Source organism: Camelus dromedarius, chromosome 17 (assembly GCF_036321535.1).
Source record: "Camelus dromedarius isolate mCamDro1 chromosome 17, mCamDro1.pat, whole genome shotgun sequence".
In the NCBI taxonomy this organism is placed as follows: Eukaryota; Metazoa; Chordata; class Mammalia; order Artiodactyla; family Camelidae; genus Camelus; species Camelus dromedarius.
Genome location: NC_087452.1, coordinates 11,594,979 through 11,610,914, shown reverse-complemented (window position 1 = coordinate 11,610,914; position 15,936 = coordinate 11,594,979). Strand labels below are relative to the sequence as shown.

At 38.1% G+C, this 15,936-nt stretch overlaps 1 protein-coding gene across 6 annotated transcripts in view; it reads left to right on the top strand.

Annotated features, from left to right (window-relative positions):
* LOC105093180 (contactin-4) overlaps positions 1–15,936 on the top strand; it is an 813,469-nt gene that overhangs the window by 299,896 nt on the left and 497,637 nt on the right. The window lies entirely within an intron of this gene.

Genomic DNA, 15,936 nt, shown 5'->3' with positions numbered 1-15,936 from the left:
ACAGGTTATCATGTTGTCTTTGACTTGCCTAAGTTCATAAGAAAACTCTAGTAGTCATAGTAATAATAAAAATGATAATAATAAAGAAAATAGTAACATAATTACTTAGTGCTTAAAATGTAACAAGGATTATTCTAAGATTTTTGTGTTCTCTTTCTATGCATATATACAGAAGCAGAACATAGATATCACATGTATATTATATACATTTGTACATACTTGTCATTTACTTTGATAAAAGAGAAAGTTTAGACAAGGAATTTCAATAACTTTCCCAAAATGACTTACCTCAGTAGGACATGGATCCAGGATTCAAATTCAGGTTGGCTGGCTCAGATTACCCAGAACTCTAGTGTATTTTTTATTACATGGTCCCTTATGCATAATTATTGTATGAGGAAGTCACTGCTACTGTTTCATTTATAAGGAGATGCATAAGATACTAAAAACAATGGCAGACTCAGTTAAATGACTACATGTGCTAATCATGGCTGGCTTCCGTATCCGAAATGTTACTTTACTTGGAAGGGCTGGTGACACTAAAAGAACATGTGGCAGCTTTATTAAAACACATATGAGAAGCTGGCTCCCCATAGTCAAGCCAGTGAAGGCATACCACTGTCCCTGTGTGTGTACTGTGCGTCTGCTAGTCAGTAAACAGGAGGAAATAACTACTGCTGTAAGAGCCATGTATCTTTCTAAACAGGGCAATAATATTTGCAAAACAGTGATGATGAGAACCTTGCTATTTGTTATGTATGTAGGAATACTTGTGTGTGTGTGTATTTACCTGCGTTAAGTCTAAATGCATATGTGTATGTGGTTATCCAAAAATATGTAAGGAATTTAGATATTTATGCCTCTCAAAATTTTGTTTTAGGCTGTTTTACGTTTCAGATCATTACAGTGATGGTTTTTTGTTTAGAAGTAAGAGCGTGGTGTGTTGTTCTCTTACCAACGTCTTGAAAACCCTTGAAGCTTAAATTTGCAAAAACGTTGTCCCTTCGGTATATTTTTCTGTGCTGCCCCCGCCACTGTCTGAGTTTCAGACTCTGTAATTTATCTCCTGGGCTAGTGTAATCACCTCCTAATTGTTCTCCCTGCCTTTAATCTCTTGCTCCTAAAATTTACTTCCTATACCAAGGCCTTTTTGTAACACACTCTTGTTGTCGATGGTTCTTCATTGGTTCATAATGAAGCCCAAATTTTGTACTTTTGCTTATGTAGTAAACTAACAATTCATAATTTATCTTTCAGTTCAAGAAAATATTGGTGGGGTTTCATACTCTTGACGCAGTTGTCTTTCCAGAGCTAACAGCCTTCTGTAATAATGACTTTTACTTCCATTTGTCCCCCAGTCATTACATTACATGTCTCTACGTAACATTTATTTGCATATTAGTTGTTCTTAGGTGTAAGTTACCTAACACCCCTTCCTCCCCCACCCAAAGAGCCTCAGTGTATTGCTCTGAATATACTAGAAGCTAAGTACATGCCTGGTGGGTTGAAACGTTATTCACCAATCATAAATTTTGTCATATTCTAATTATCTAGTGTCTTTAAAAGTTAGTGTTACAATAAAGATTTAATAATTATTTTTCTATCAGTCATTTAGTCGATATCAGTGTAGCAGAAGTAGTAATTCCTCAAATGGCCTAAAAAAAAAAATCAGTGTTCATGATTAACTTCTCATATTTTAATGTATTTTATGTATATGAGACATTATTTTATGTGCTTATTTGTTGTCTGTCTCTACTATTATAATGTAATATCCACAACCCCTTTTTTCTTTGTTTGTCTGTATCTCAAGGCCTACTAGAATATAAGAGAGATACTTCACTGTCATATATAGAGTAATATATTTATTTTGAAATATATAGTCATACATATATGATTATTGTATATTTATAATCTGTACACTCAAAAAATATATTTGAATTAATTTATATGTTGGGTTTTGTCATATGTCCTTCAAATGCATTATCAATCCTTCAAAATCCAAATTAAGAGTCAATACTATTATTATCTTAATTTTAACAATGAAGAGAGATAGGTTTGGTATAGGTAAGTGGCTTACTGAAGGATACTTAGCTCATGGAAGATAGAATCAAGACTTAGATCCAGGACTGTTTGAAACAAAAGCAAATGCCCTTAACCCCAGCAATATACTTCCTCCAAAATAATTGACTGAGAGAAAAATTTTCCTGAAAATGCAGGAAGAATTATGGCTCGTGGGAGCATGGGCACTGACAGTAAGATCATCAGATGGTCCTGTGGTCCTCTGGAGGGGGTGAGTATAGCCAAGCTCAGAGCAGGGAGCAGAGCCTACTGGTGAGATAGAAGCTCGGGGCTATGTAAGAGGAGTTACTCAGAAGTACAGGGCAGATAACACAGTGATCAGTAGATGGTGTCATTAATCAGAATCTGAATAGCCAGAGAACCATGAACCAGAACGTTGAGTTAAAGTGGGTAAGTATATTCATCTCTCAGGAAAGGGAAAGATGAGTAAACAGGTAGAAGGGGAAATACCCGAGGTCACTGGGGCACCGTTCTCTCCCACTGGAAGGGGTAGGGAGATGTGTATAATGATAGGACTTCTTCAGTCACAGGTTATAGAAACACAACTGAATTGGAAGGCTATCTTCTTTATCTCTGGCATCTAAATTAAACACCAAAAGATCTCTGACCTTCTGACCGGGGCATGGAGAACTGATGACTCTGGGTCATGAATCAGAGTTCCTACACTGACCACCTCTCCTCTCACAGAGACACACAGAGATGGAAGTGACACTTCTCTGCATGGATATTGGACAAACAACACACACATTTCTCTGCTTCCCATAGTTGTGGCAGCTGTATCACAGTTATCCACTCAGCAGATACCACCGAGCAGCAGCTCTGACAGGATATAGAATGTATTACTTCCTCCATTAAGTCTGCTCTGGCGGTCCAGCAGCCCAGATGTGCTCATCTATTAACCGACAGTGATCAAATCTAATTTGTGCTTGGTGTGCAGATTACACGTATATGAGAAGGTATATGAGAGCATCATGTGACTGAGGAAGTACCATGGGAGTGTAGGGTACCATTTTATCATCAATACCAACCCGTGCAAAGCTGCCTTCCTGTCTCCCGAAGATTTTACTTTAAATTCCCAATCTAGACCATGTTATTATTTTGTTTTTTCCCCAAATATCACTCTAATTATCACTTCCAAACAAAAGATCACAGTTTTGAGAGAACACATGTTACCTATATAATTCTCTGATCAAAGGTGATGTTGGGAGTGAAGGAAAAACCTGAAACCTTTACACATTTCCCCAAGCTAGGGTGATGTTTGAGACATGTCAGATTTCAAAGAGGGAAAAATAATAGAGAAAGGCGTTGTTATTTTCAAAATCATTTTTTGAAAAATGGTTTTATTGACGATGGCTAGGTAGATCCATCTGTAGGGAGCAGTGATCAGGGAGTGAGCCTGCAGTAATGGATTCAGAGATCCCATTAGCAAGCCCAGAGACCAAGCAGATGGAGAAAAACTGTACACTGAGATCTGAGATAAATGACAGACTGTAAGACCATGATATGTAGTCAAAAGAGGAAAAAAACAAAGAAAATACCTGACTCCTTAGAGAATGAATTGGGAGGGGGAAGGATTTGTTTCTAGGCACTTCCTCTATAATTCATTTAAAATAATACATATTTTCTTCATATATCAAGATAGCAGTCAGGTGTGTGTATGAGGGGTAGAGAGAAAAGATGTGTTTGCTTTTTTAAAAGTTGTGGAGGCAGTGTTGATTATTGATATGCACAGTAGAATGGTAGTTTGCTGACCAATTTAACACAGTGATTTGGCAGTGGCATTCCTTGGAGGTGTGAAGGTCTTGTCAGTCACACCCTGCCTCCTGTCTCAGCTCTCACCAGTTGAAAAGGGAACTAAACTGACAAGTACCATTCAAGGTTTGATTAATGGAGGCTGAATAACTCCCAGTGTACAGGTTCTCTGCTAAAATGGAACCAGTGAATTTGGCCTGGACCAAGGTCCTCTCTTTCCCACCTTTGAATTAAGGTAATCGTCCCAGGAAGGGTCTACCTTGACTTCACCCAAACCTGTTGCAGGCTCTGATGTTGAAGCAAGAGAGAAAAGACCCAGCTGTATCCGTGTATGTGGTGGGTTGTCCTCTCTGCTTAGCATATGGTGGGTGGCCCAGCACACCGGTTGTTCAAGAGAGAGCACAGGATAGAGATTACAGAGACCTTCCTTTCCTGGCAGGGGCAAGTGAGGAAAGGTGGAGATACGCCATGCTATGAACTCTGCCCCCCAACCCAAGGTGGGAAGGCTGTGCGATCCCTCTTACATGGCCTGAGAGAAGAACAATGGATAAAAGGGAAGGCATTTGGTTTTTCCCTTCATAACGACTCAGTTTTATTTATGAGAATAGAGAAGACAGATTCTTAAGTAAGGAAGTAAGAATGACCTTGAAACCAGGTATATTATTATTCAGAAAAGGATATAGTCTGAACTTAATTTTTATTAATGTAGATAATAGCTTGCATGGGCCTTATGGCGACATTACTAGCACTCTAAAATTTAATTAGATTTTTAGAGCTTCTGTTAACGTCTTTGGTAGGATTATACAATCTGGGGCATCACCAGCAAGCTTCATATGTTTTATTTTCATGATGATTTGAAATAAGCAGAAATGAGGTATTCTGAATATAAAAACAGTTTTGACATTAGGGTCTGTATTTAAAATTAACCCCAGAGGGTTGAAGTCAGTAGGCTTCCTTTAATCAAACTATTTATGTGTATTTCTGTATCTCTCTTAAATATATTTATTATATACTAATTTTCTACTTTTATCAATGTTGATTTGGTCATAATTATAACCACAATTATTAGCTGACTGTAACCATATAAATGTATATATTCTCACAATGATTGTAAAATAACCCATTTTGATGCAGCGTGTTTTCTTTTGTGCACATGTTTTCCTGAGTTTTTTTGTTATGATGAAATATTCTATTTTTTTGTTCTTTTATTACTGAATCATGATTATATATGTAACATGCCTTCCCAGCTCCAGTAAGTCCTTTAAATTAGTAGACAAATCTGTTCACTTTTTAGAGTCACTGCAGCAGTGTGCTACATAATTTTGTAAATTTTAACCAATTGATCTCCTTCCCTTACGGGTCCAAAACAGGAATTCTGGACAAGAGTTAAATCTCAGTTTCATATAAGTCATGCTTATGAAGGGAGAGAAATACTGTTGATTCTCATCTGAGTTGTCTTAGTTATCATTAGTCAAATTCTTAATTTTAGGTCCTACAAATCAGGCACATCTTCAGGTGACATTCACAGAGACTGGGAAAGAAAAACCCATCCCACAGCGACATGAGGAGGCAGGACTGTGTAGAAAGCAAAGTGAGAACAGGAGCCAGAAGCTTAGGTCTGGACTCTGCTATTGATTAGCTGTTTGAGCTGGAAAAGTCACTTTTCTTGCCCTGGCACGAGTGTCCTTCTCTGTAAAATGAGGTGGATGTGCAGATGTTCCCAGCCATCCTACTGATCTCCAGCCCTGTACAAAGTTAGTTCTTGTGGGAGTGCCAAGCGCTCCTTTGTGCATGTGTCATGTGACTTCACCCAGGCTCTGGGCTGCCACCTTCTGCTCTAATAGCCCTGTCCTTATATAACTTCTGTGGCTTTAATTCTGTTGGCGAAGGGACTTAGTCTGGCATGATTTCAGCCTAGTAATTACAAAGTGCCAATTGATCCTCATCTAATTACAGTATCATTTCCCTCTAGCCCAGAGCATTTTGTTGTTGTTGTTTAGGTGAAGGGGGTATGGACAGAGGTTCCTAAAACTTAAATGCATCTGTATTTCAAGCTGATGTTTTTCACTCAGTTGGTATTTAGCTTACATGATTGTCAAGCTTCTACCCCTTGGAATCAATCATGTTTATTCATGAACTTGAAGCAGTTAGGAGGGGAAAGGGACTGGCATGAAGGAGTATATAAGAAACAGTCTCTACTCAAACAGCTTATTTCTTCATCCCCTGAAGTCTCAGCATATAAAAGAGGCATGACCCCCTGTAAGCCTATTCCCCTGTTCTCTAAGAGCACTAAAACATCACCCTTTGTTGTTGTTCTTATACTGGCTTTGATCATTGCATATATTCATGGTTGTACTTTACAATGAATTTTTAATTTTTTTCCTGATTAGGTCTTTGCCATTATTCATAATGTTCATTTGAGGGAAATAAAATGATACACACTAAAGCGAGTGTTAACAGACTGTACGATTTGATATGTTTTGAAAAGAAATGGTAATGATAAATGACAGTGACCTAATTTGTGGAACAGTCTTCTTGCATAAAATAATCTGCTAGTTTGTAATTATGTGATTAACTCAACAAGAAAAAAAAAAGGCAATTGAGTCAGAACCATCAAGTTACAGAATCAAAAAATGTCTGGAACTTTTCAAATTAGTTTGTTGCCTACAGTGAACTTTCATGTCAATCCTAAATATAAATACTACTTAAAAAATTTTTAGGAGAAAGATGTTCACTTATTTGCCACTAAAAAATCAAAGGAATAATCAAGAAAATAGCAAAAAATTCTGAAAAATTAATGATAGCTGCTTGTTGTTAGTTTTAGTGTGTATGAAGCACTTTCAAATATATGAAAGCTCATTTTAAAAGAACTAAAGTAGGGAGGCAGAATATAATCAAGTGCATTTTAAAAGTGAGGTACAAATAAGGCTCAGTAGAATGAAATACCTTGTTCATGATCACATAGCTTTCCAGAGGCAGAAAACTAGGATGACATTTGTGTACTTTATGTTCTTTTCACTGTACTATTAAGAAAACAAAAATGAAAAATCTAAGGGATGTTGGTCCTGAAAGGTTTTTAGTACATTTATTTGACCATGAACTGGAGAGAGAAATAAATTCAGATTTTATTCATAATGCATGAGAGAACTAGATAAATATGTTTGACTTGAAGGTTAGTATTATAAAATAGCCAAAACTACAATAAACAAGGTGAATTATAGTTTGGTTAGTTATGCAGCATCATTAGGCTGATTTGACCTGAAACAATCAAATTATATGAAAATATATTTATAAACCCCAATTGAAACCAGAAAGTTACTTGGAAATGAAAACCATACTTTAATAGGGTAAATATAGAAAATGTGGAAAATATTTAAGTGATTTATATACATGTGTTTCTATATCCTGTAACACTCCAAGAAGCTGGATATAGTCAGTCCTGTATCATAAGTAAGGAATCTGAGGCTCAGAGAAGTCAATTTCTCTGTTGTCATATGGCAAGAAATCCGCAGAGCTAGAATCAAGTCTAGGTCTTTCTAATTCCAAAACCTATGTATATGTTTTCTACTCCATTAATGATCTTATGTCTCTAACATAACTTTCATACTAATTTGATGCTTAGGAAATATTTTATGGCTGGATTTGTGGACATTTAAAAAAACTTTTTGGAGCACCTTTATCCTAGACTGAGATTCAGAGATAACTGTTACACTCAGGAGTGTAAGTGGTGGGCCAGTCCTTAAGAGATGTCGTTAAGCCGTCTGGAAATAGAGAACGGAGGAGAGTCTTGAGTGTATTTGATGATAAATTACTGAAAGTAGTGGCTCACTCACTCAGTGTCAAGCACACTTCGTCTCAGAAACAAAAATAAAGCCAGTAAATATGGTGTGGAAGCAACTAATCAGAGCTGGATTGCTCAGAAGAGAATGTGCCTGAGGCTCACGTAAAGTCAGGGATGGACGTGTGAGTTCTTCCAGGAAAGGGTGCAGCCGAATACAGCAAGGGCAGTGGCAGAAGAATATGTGGGAAGCAGTAGGCAACAGTAATATCAGTGAGGAAGGATCATCAACCATTACTCTTCATTTGGGCTTATCGATTGTTCTCCAGGCTAGGACAACAGGTGTAATGGACTGTTACAGACGCTCTGGGTGAATGTCGGCCCCCCGAGATGGTCATCATCCAGAGAGGACAGAGAAGAGAGGCAGAACAGGGAGAAGGGGCCCTCCATTCCTTCCTTGTTCTCTTTTTTTTTTAAGGAGAGACATCCTTGCTTCCACACTTGACTTTCCAAAACCAGAAATCTCTTCGGGAATCTGTATTTTAACTGCTCTGGTAGTAGGTGAGGAGAGGAGGACATTTTTACTTACAAGGTTTTACTATTTTGTCGGCGAGAGAGGGAGGACACCTCCAAAATGTACGGAAAATTAAATTCAGTGATTGAATACATTGTGTGCTAAGCCAGGTGTGTCTCTGTTTCTTGCGTCTTCCAAGTGTCATTGTTGAAGGGTGTCCTTTTGGGCAGGAATTGCATTACTGTGTGTCCCCGGAGGGAGAAGTAGAGTCCGGTTTGGGGAGAGGGCCGTTGGTGCACAGGTCAGCAGAGTTAACTGCGGAGTTCACTGTTGATACTTAATCAGTGACAAAACCTAGCCACTAGAAACTTTGAACCTTCTAAACTTGCCCCTCTTCCTTCTCTCCCATAATCCCCCTGCCAAATCTTCGTCCACTTAGATCTAGTAAGTTCAGGGTGTATTTGTTCCCGGCAAGCACCTACTGTGTGCTGGGCATTGTACTAGACACAATGTGGATTACTTTTATTTAATGTGCATTATAGACTGATCTTGTAGGCATTTGTTACCCTGTTTTACAATAGAGACTAGGTAACTTGCCGACTTTGCACAGCCGATAGCAGTTAGAACTGAAAAACAGGCTGAAGTCCATTGAGCACGTTGATCTTTCCTGACGTCCAAACTCCCTGAACCTGAAATAGGTTGTCTTATGAGGGAGTGAGTTCCCCATCCACAGTGGAGGGGGACGAGTAACATATCAACAAGTTTACCCTTTTCTATATTACTATAAATATCATCTAAATATTTATCAAGGTGAAATTCACATAATTTGGAATTAACCATTTTTGAATGAACAATTTCCTGGCATTCAGTCTGTTCACAGTGTTCTAAAAGACACCTCTATCTCATTCTAAAATATTTTCATCACCTTAAAATAAAACTCAGTATAAAACTGCCCATTCTTTCCTCTTACCGTACCTACCCCAGCCCCTGTCAGTTATTAGTCTGATTTTTGTCTCTGTTGATTTACCTGTTCTAGATATTTCATATAAATGGAACCATACAGTATGTGACCTTTTGTGTCTGTCTGCTTTCACTTAACACCCTGTTTTGGCAATTCATCCATGTTGTAGCATTTATCAGTACTTCATTTTTTTTTAATGACTGAATAATTCATTGGTATAATTCATTATACCATAATTTATTCATCCCTTCATCAATTGATAGATGGGTGGGTTATTTCTATGTTTTGCCTGCTATGAATCGTGCAGCTATGACTGTTCATGTGCATGTATTTGTTTGAGTAACTGCTCTCGATTTCTTGGGAGCTGTGTATTTTGGAGCTTTCGCTTTGTGCTGGGTCACTGAACTTAGTGTTTTACACATCGGCATTCTTTGAATTCTCAGAAACTTGTGAGGTGAATACTGCTGTTAAACCTGCTTTACAGTTGAGGAAACTGTCACAGAGAGGTGAACATACCTGCACTGGGTCACACCCTGCTTGCGCCGGGACTCAAAGACTAAGCACCCAAGTTCCAGAGTCTGTACACAGTACTTTTTCTCTCTTGGATCTTATCAGCTTCAAACTTAACACCTACAACCGCTTCAGCTGTACCTTCTCTGATCCCACCCTTTCCTGTCTCCCCTGGGCAGACTCTGGTTTGTTAAGTTTCCTCTTAAAATGCAGAATCCAATATTGGTGATAATATTCCAGGAGTGGTTTCTTTTTCCTGTTGTTATCATCACTACCATTATTGATATTTTGGTTATATTTGAAAGGTTACTAGGCATTAGTTTTTTAAAAATAATATTTATTAGTTGTGCTTACTAATAATAAAATTATAAATAACAAAGTGAAAAACAAGCTCCTGCTTTGCAGCCCAGAATATCTGTTGCCATTAAGAAAAGCCAATAAAATCACAAAGCATATGCATGAAGAAAAATCCAAACAGTAAATAAATACATGAAATTTTTATTATGACTTTTTTTCTGGGAAAAGACATTATGTATATTTCCAAATACACATTCCAGGTATGTTCTGACATTGGTAGTGTTCACAGTCTCATTCATTTCCCCAAGGCTCTGTTTTAGCTAATTTAAGGTATCTACAAAACCAGAAGCTACTACTGATTTTGTGGTGGACTAAAACTCCCAGACACTTTTCATATGACCTGTTGTCAAGTCAGAACTCCATTCTGCCATGCTGGCATTTGCAGTTGATTTTCTTGACATAAATCTAGAACTTTCCTTATTTCTGTGTAATTCATCAAGCACGTTCGGCCCAATGCCATTCTCTCAAGGTAAGTTTACATCCAAAGCTTGGTATCCCGTTTGTTAGTGATCACTCTCTAGGCAATGCGAAGAACTCTACCACTTGACCAACCTGGGAATTTTTCATTTATATTAATCAGTGTATTTATCATTATCAGCTGGGAGATATTGAACACCTTAAGCTACACATAGAAACGTATCTGCTTTGCATTTATTTCTGAAAGATTCCTGCTCAGACATCTCCTACCAGTTATGGAGTTATTCAGAGTAACAGGGTTCTACTAGTAGAACCAGGGTTTCATTTGCAGAAATGCAATGTAGAAGGGTGGAAAGACGTTTATCAAATTTAATGATAGCATTTGAAACCAGAGGTTCTATGCAATTCTCAGTTTGAGTATTGAATTGCACAATCTCTTGCTCAGTATAATTTATTGTCTGAGAGATGTGCCTACATGAATAGCATTTGACCACATTTTAATCTCACTAAGCTGCTATAAGTTAAACCAAATGGTAAAGTTATAATATATGACTCCATTTTGATACCAATATAAGTTAATATTAACCAATAAAATGAAATGTGTTTTTAAAGCCTGAAATGTGTTTTGCCTAACCCTGAAGGACATGTCTTTCTTGAGTATAACGGACCTATAATGTAAGTCAAGCTAAACTTTCTCTTTTATCATTTTCAATAAACTCTTTGTATTAGAATAGAAATATCTAATTATCAGGTTATATACTTGAGTTTTGATGTCTTCACTAAGTCTAAAGATATTAATTAGGCACTATCTATGTATTCCCTCTTAGAGGATGTTGGTAGTGATCATTTTGGGGGTGGGCGTACTCATTAAAACTGGGCAATTTACTAATGAGCTTTTCAAGAATGGATTTTTTTCCTACCAAGCCAGTGCCCATAACTGTCTGTGATTACTTTATACAGGTATAAAGGTGAGCAAAATAAATGATCTTATTTTTATTACGATTATTTTGTGTGGGCAGATACTCTTTTAGGCTTCGTGTTTAAATGGATTTTGTGATAGGGAGAAAATGCAAATGAGGTAATGGCAGTTCTCATAAATTTCTGGCCTCACGACTGTAGTGCTGGGTATTGGTCTTGCTATCAAACCTCCCTAAGCACATTTTCTTTGTGTTAGTGACTTATGTGATATTGGTTCTTTCACCTGTTAGACTGGGTAATTCTTCCTTTTTACCCAGTGTGCCTTGTGTATTGCCCTTTGTGTGTATGTGTGTGTGTGTGTGTGTGTACACAGCATTCTTTCTTAGCCGAAGCTAAGGTAAGTAGCAGCATCAGATTTCCCCTTTACATTTGCAATCTGATCAACGGACACCCTGTGGTTATGAAAATTACACACACACAGTACCTATGTTAGTCGTGCTCTCAGTCACTGCCTAAATGGTGACCTGCCCCCTTGTTGATACCAAAAGTGCTGTGAACACTTTCCCAGGAACAGTCACACATGAGGATTGTTCCCTTGTGGATGCAAATGCACAATGGTACTTCTGTAACCGTTCTTTCTTCGCTAATTTTACAAGTCGTATCTATCTTTTAAAGGAAGCGTTCATTTAGGATTATCCCGCTATAGACACATACCATGAGCTTCTGAAGACAGTTAAAAGAACCAGAAAAGTGGAAAAATGCACAGGGGTTTTGGAAATCCCTCAAAGATGCCGCCCATCTGCATTGCAGTTGCCACCCTGTCACCATCCCATCTGCAGTGCAGCTCCAAAGCAAAACATATTCTCAACAACGTATTGGTAGTATTTCAGATTGCACAATAAAACCTGCATGGATGCAGGGATCCTCTCAGGATTTGGCCAGATGGGCTTTTCTTCTTGGTCTTGCCCTTTCAGGTTAATTTGTGATGTTTATGGCAGGGGGGCAGGCAGATGAAAAAGGAGTGGCCTTCCAGAGATGGTGCTAAAAACAGCTCCGAGCTCTGAAAATGAAGGTCTTTTATTAGACCATCTTGGCCGTTACAGAAGGCTAACTGGGTTCCTGTCCTTTCTGGCTGCATAACCTCAACCATTGGATCCACGGGGCAGCAAATTACTGTAAGGAGATGATCTGATTTTTATGCGTTGACTTCAGTGTCTGAGCCAAATATAGCAAATACATAGTTTAATTATTACCACTCCCCTTTTGTTTCCAAGAAGAGCAATGTTCATTTATTAAATAAGTAAACATTTACAATGCAATTTTGTGATTCCTGAGGACAGATAGGAGCAAAGATTACTGCAAGGCAGATTTGCATTCAAAATAAGGGTTTTAGTCCTACCTAACCAATATGAGTAGATCTTGGGAGAGTCTAGGATAGCTCCTGGGGTTACTGCTTCTCTGAAACCCTGTTAAACCTGGAAATGAGTTTATCATATTTCTCAACAGAGCCCTCGAGAAAGCCGCTGTTGGTGGATCAGAGCTGTCACATGAGATGTAACTGGTCTAGCCATCCAGCTCTGTGTGAGCCATGGCCACATTTTTTCTCTAAAACATCTCACAATAGAAGTACCCTAGACTTCTTCTCCAGTGTAGAGTTTATCACCACTGTCACTTGGTATGATCTTTTCTGGTATTCCCACCTCGACACTGACTCTGTCTTGTTTTACATTTTTATTGAAGTAGAGTCAGTTTACAATGTTGGATCAATTTCTGGTGTACAGCACAATGCTTCAGTCATATAGGATCATACATATATTCATTTTCATACTCTTTTTCACTGTAAGTTGCTATAAGATATTGAATATAGTTCCCTGTGCTATATAGTATAAACTTCTTGTTTATCTATTTTATATATAATAGTATCAGAAAATCTCAAACCCAGTTTATCCCTTCCCACTCTGTCCCCCCCACCCCTCACCCTGGAACCATAAGTTTGTTTTCTATGCCTGTGAGTCTGTTTCTGTTTTGTAAATAAGTTCATTTGTCTTTTTTCTTTTAGATTCCACATGTAAGTGATATCATATGTTATTTTTCTTTCTCTTTCTGGCTTACTTCACTTAGAATGACATTCTCCAGGCCCATCCAATTTGCTGCAATTGGCATTATTTTATTCTTTTGTATGGCTGAGTAGTATTCTATTGTATAAATATACCACAACTTCTTTATCCTGTCATCTATCGATGGACATTCAGGTTGTTTCCATGTCTTGACTGTTGTAAATAGTGCTAATATGAACATTGGGGTCATGGTTCCTCAAGTTTAAAATCACCTTCTAAGTGACACTATTCCAGAAATCATCCCCTGAACCATTTAGATATTTATCATTTTGAAACTCTCCCGTCAGGTCACAAGAGATCAATATTATATATTCTGGAACTCCTGGACATTATTATCATGGTCCCATGCATGTTTGGTGCCACTATGAATAGAGTGAAATCTGGAATTTAGCTACAAATGCAACCCCTTGTGGCTCAAATATTAAGAGGGAAGATCTCTGCTGCCCGTGACTGCTGACTCGTCTTCATTCTCTTGATGTTTCTTTGAGTTGGTGAAACTGATGATTTTGCCCAGCTTAAGTGACAAATGATTCATGGTTAGCTCTGGCCTCTAAAGATTGGAGTTAACTCGCTTCTAAGGGTTACCGATGAGGATATTCCCCCTTCAAAGGGACTTACGGTAAACCTTGTCCTTTAGCTCACACTACTACATATGCTTAGCATCTCTACCCAAGACTCTCGCAGGGGTTGGAACACTGGTTCTGCAGTCATCAGTCACTGAATGTTATGGTGTACCCACTGTGTGTCCGACACTATGCTAGTTGCTAGAAATAAAGCAGTGGGTCAGAGGAAGAGAGTGCTTCATATGGCTTCCTGTTGTAGAGTCAGTAGGCATTAAACTGAGAATCCTGCTTCCTTATGGCCCTGATCAGAGAACATCCTTGTCTAACTTAACCCATGCCTTCTGCGTAATGAGTGGGATTCATCTATATAGTCTTATGATGGTCTATCTTAAAAGGAGAGTAGCCCACCTTAATCATATTCTGAGGATTCTCAAAGCCTGTATTCAAAGATCGTTATGCTTTTCCTCTTGGGGTATCCAGGTAAAAAGGCTAGTGTATTTACTCCAGGGCACTCTGGACTTAATAGGAACGAAAGTTAGGTAAATACAAAGAATTAGTTTCATTTTTCTTTTCCACGTACTCCACTGAGGCTATTCTTTTTAATGACTTATTTCCCCTCACCTTTATAGTCATATGTAATTTGTTTTTTTTTTCTATTCCCTCGGCTTTATTGAGTTATAATTGACGTAAAGCATTGTGTAAGTCTAAGGTGTAAAACATAGTGGCTTTATATATGTGTATATTGCAGAATGATTACCAGGATAAGTTTAATTCACACATCCATTGCTTCATATAGATTCTTTTATTTATTTATTTATTTTTTGTAGTGAGAACTTTTAAAATCTACTTTTTGGCAACTTTCAGATATACAATGCAGTATTGTTAACTACAGTCATCATGCTTTACATTACATCCCCAGAACTTCCTCCTAACTGGAAGTCTGTACCCTTTGACTACTTTCACCTGTTTCCCCACCTCCACCCCTATGCCCTGCTCCTGTCAACAACCAATCTGTTCTCTGTTTCTACGAGTTTGGGTATTTTTAAAATTCCACATATTTCTACAGTGTTTGTCTTTTCCTGTCTGACTTACTTCACTTAGCATAATGCTCTCAAGATCCATCCATTTTGTTGCAAATGACAAGGTTTCCTTCATCTTTATGGCTGAATAATATTCCACTGTGTGCATATACCACATTTAAAGACTAATTGTGTAACATGTCGAGTATTTATGTTGTTACTGATTATTCTACTAAGATGTTGTCTACATCATCTCAGTTTATTCTCACATGGATGCTATGGGATTGGAGCTTTATTTTCCAGGTTTTATGGAATCAGAGCATGAACTTTAGACATGTTCAATGATCTTTCTGTGGCCAAAGACCTACTAAGTGGTAGATCCAGGGCTCCTACGCAAGCTGTCTGATCTAGAACCTGGACTCTTAGCCACTGTACTGTGCTGCATCGCTAACAAATATTTGGTCTACCCTGTAGTTGATTCATGAGAAAACTGAAACCCAGGTTGTTGGGTGACTTGCCAAATGGGCATAGTGTTTAGATACAGACTTAAGACTAAATCTTATGTCTTCACTTAAAAAGGATAATAATAACAACTGCCAAAAGCAGCAGCAGCAGTGAAATATATATCACAGAGCTAATTACACCTTCCAGGCGCTCTGCTCATGCTTTATTTTAGGTTCATGTGTGTAATCACCACAGCGATGTTGAGCAAAGTACTAGCATTATCCCCATTTTACTTCTCAGGAAACTTAGGCATTTTGAGACTAACTCAGTTGCTTGAGGTCACACCACTGCACAGTTAAGGAGCTGGAATCCTAACCCAGCCAGTCTGGTGCCATAGTCTTTGTTCTAACCCCGTGGTTCTCAATGAGGAGAGGGTTTCCCTTTCCCCTCTGGAGATATTTGTAATGCCCGGAGATATCTTTGGAGAGGGTATTCCTGGAATCTAGC